The sequence below is a fragment of the Gavialis gangeticus genome, unplaced genomic scaffold (assembly GCF_001723915.1).
Source record: "Gavialis gangeticus isolate Ggan-Ray unplaced genomic scaffold, GavGan_comp1, whole genome shotgun sequence".
Classification (NCBI taxonomy): Eukaryota; Metazoa; Chordata; order Crocodylia; family Gavialidae; genus Gavialis; species Gavialis gangeticus.
In genome coordinates this window covers 97373890-97376830 of record NW_017729024.1, presented here as the reverse complement: position 1 = coordinate 97376830, position 2941 = coordinate 97373890, and the positions used below count along the sequence as shown (strand labels likewise).

Here is a 2941-nt window from a genome sequence, read left to right as displayed (position 1 = left end):
GGGTGGGGCAGTAGCCATGGGCACTGACTTGGGGTGGGGGGGAGGGGCAGGAAAAGAACTAGTGCCACCACAGCTGCACAGTCCTGGGCACCCGATGGCCTTGTTACAGCTCTGCACATTATTCCTGGATTTTCTTATTAGGCCTGTGCACATAGGGAAGTATTTGATTCAGATTCGGCTGATTTGGAGGACAGCGATTCGATTTGGATCACTGTCCCAGATCAATTAGGCCGAATCTGCTTTGGAAGATTCAGCGCCAGTTCAAGGATATTTGGAGGTTAGGCCATAAACTGTAATGGGGAATCGCTGAAATACCTATAACTTGGTCATTTTTTTGGCTGATTGGGATAAACATTGCAGGGATGGTAGCCCCTTCTGAGGGTGGGAATTGATAGGTGCAGGGGTTTCTGGGAAACTGCACCTCAGGCTGTTGACAAGCAAAACTCTGTGACATGTGACTGTGTGTGTTAAGGTGCAGCAGGGTGAAAACTGTAGGGATAGATTGGTAGCCCCTGTTCTCACCCTCACAACTCCACTGCAACCAGTAAGCCTCAGACCTCTCAAAGATCTTACAGGTCTGGGCTTTCCCCAGCCAGGACTGTGCAGTGGTTGGAGCTTATCAAGTGCCTCCTGCTCCTACCTGCCTTTCACCAGGGAGGTTCATGGTCCTTGCATTTCCTGGGGCTGCTGTGTCACCGGCAGTCGTACCCAGGCCTCCCTACCTTAGCAGGGCGCAGTTTTAGGTCATGCCCAGGATGATGTGGGGCCGCCTCCTCCGCATATAGTCCCAGCCCTTATACCTCCAAGTTCTTCCTGGCACAGGAGCTCTTCCCCTGCTGGCTGGTGAAAAACTAAACTGCTGCCTCTAGCTGTGAGAGTGGGGCATTAAAATGCCGCCCTCATTAGCACCTGTCCTGTCACATACATAGCCCCTTGTGTGGGCATGAGGGAGGCCTGCCAGGTTTCAGGCAGAGTGGTGTAGGGGTTTCTGTGAAACTGCAACTCAAACTGCTGAAAGCAAAACTCATGTCACTTGTGTGTGTTAAGGGGTGTAGGTTGTAGTCATGTTGGTCTAAGGATGTAGCCCAGGCAAGGTTCTTAGGGTCAATCTGATATCTTTTATTAGACCAACTGAATAGTTGGAGAAATTCTTCTTTGCAAGCTTTCAGGTTTAAAAACCCTTTGTCAGGCTGAGGAAGCATCTAGTTGGTGTGTGTGTGTGTGCACTCTTCCTGGATGGAAGGAGTAGTAAAGAAGCTAGAGGCTGGCATGCAATGCAGGCAAGAAAGCCACTAAGTGAAAATGGAAATGGAGGCATCGGGGGTGACGGAGACAGGCTGGGGTAGGGGGGGAGAGGGATGTAGCAGGTAAAAGTGGAGAGGTACCTGCTGCTACTTGGGGAGTCAGATGTCAGGCAGGTTGTAGTGTCATAAATCCAATGTCTATATTGAGTCTATGAGTTTCTGTATCTAGGAGGTTGATGAAGTGAAGTTCATAGGCCCATGTATGGAAAGTGTTTTGTAAATTCAAACAAGCACCAAACCTTGCTAACCTCATCACCAGAAGCCAACTTCTTACAGTCCAAAACACACCGAATGGATCCAGACCATGCCATGACAAGACATGCAAAACCTGCCAGCATATCTTCAGTACTCCCACAAACTGTGCACCAGAATCTATCAAAGACAAGAATACACAGCTGCCTGTGGGGGCACATTTCTCACAAGAAAACCACTGTGTCTCCATTCTCTCAGTCCTGATCCTCAAAGGGACTTTACAAACTACTTTTCACAGATGGGCCTATGCACTGCACATCAACCTTCTAGATACAGGAACTCATGGACTCAATATAGACATAGCAGAAAGCGTAATTGGGATCATCTGCCACCTCAGAATGATCCCACACTACACTACCCCCTTGCTTCTGGGTTGAGGGTGGAGATCCTGCCTTGTGCCTCTGCCTGCTGAGGAGGGGAATAACAACAGGGGAAGCTGAGCCACCTGCACCTCTCTGGAAGGCGCCTCCTGAGGTGCCTTCCAGAGAAGGCCTGGCAATAGGGGAACTTTGAGGGGTGTGGACCACAAACTCAGATTCCCCCTCAGTCCTCAGAATTTCTTTAGCTAGGGCACTCAGGTCCCCTAGTTTCAGATCCAGCTCCTCCTCTGGCATTGGGAGGCTCATGCTGGGCAATGAAATTGGGGTGGAGGAGACAGCCACCAGCAACAGAATGACAATTTCTGGTGTTGGGAGAGGTGGTGCAGGGACAGGTACTGCTCCCACCTCCTTGCTCCCACTGGCAGCAGAAAACTCATCGCTGCCAGAAAAGAGTATGTGTCTGTTTGGTAGGAGGAGGGGGAACTTGCAGCTCTAGCTCTCCCCCTAACCTCTCTAGCTCCTCTCCATCCCCTACCAGAAGACGTGGCACCTGCCTTTCCAGCACGTGTCATATTAATCTTTCCTATGCTGGAATATGTCTGTGTATGTGTGCAGCTGTAATATCTCCTCTTCTTCTATGATGTATGACTGTTTGACTTCTTCTGTGTTGTGTTTACTGTATGTGTGGGTAACTGTATAATATCTTGTGTGGGTGTGGGTGTGTGGGTGCGCGCGCGTGCGCTTTCCTGCAGAGTGATAGATCACACTGCCAGGGAAAGCACAGCTTTCTTTTTAAAAGTGTGTGTGGGTGGGGGGAAACCAAGAACAAATAAGAGGTTTTGTGGGGAAGAACAAGTTGAAAGAAATGGATTGGATAGAGGTAAGTGGAGGGATTCTAGTTAGTAAGCTGTATCCAATCCTTTCCAAGAACAGAAAATTGCAGGGGACTGACTAGGTAGGAAGCCAAGCCAGTCTAGTACCTTTCAGATGCTGTTGGTCAAGCAGAAACAGCTCATAAAAGGCACAGAAAGGCTGCAGACAGGCTTATGTGCTGTTTCTACATCC

At 49.4% G+C, this 2941-nt stretch overlaps 1 protein-coding gene across 2 annotated transcripts in view; it reads left to right on the top strand.

The window, feature by feature from the left end:
- Nucleotides 1-2941, top strand: part of VPS13A (vacuolar protein sorting 13 homolog A) — a 222156-nt gene that overhangs the window by 117636 nt on the left and 101579 nt on the right. The gene's annotated exons all lie outside the window — the stretch shown is intronic.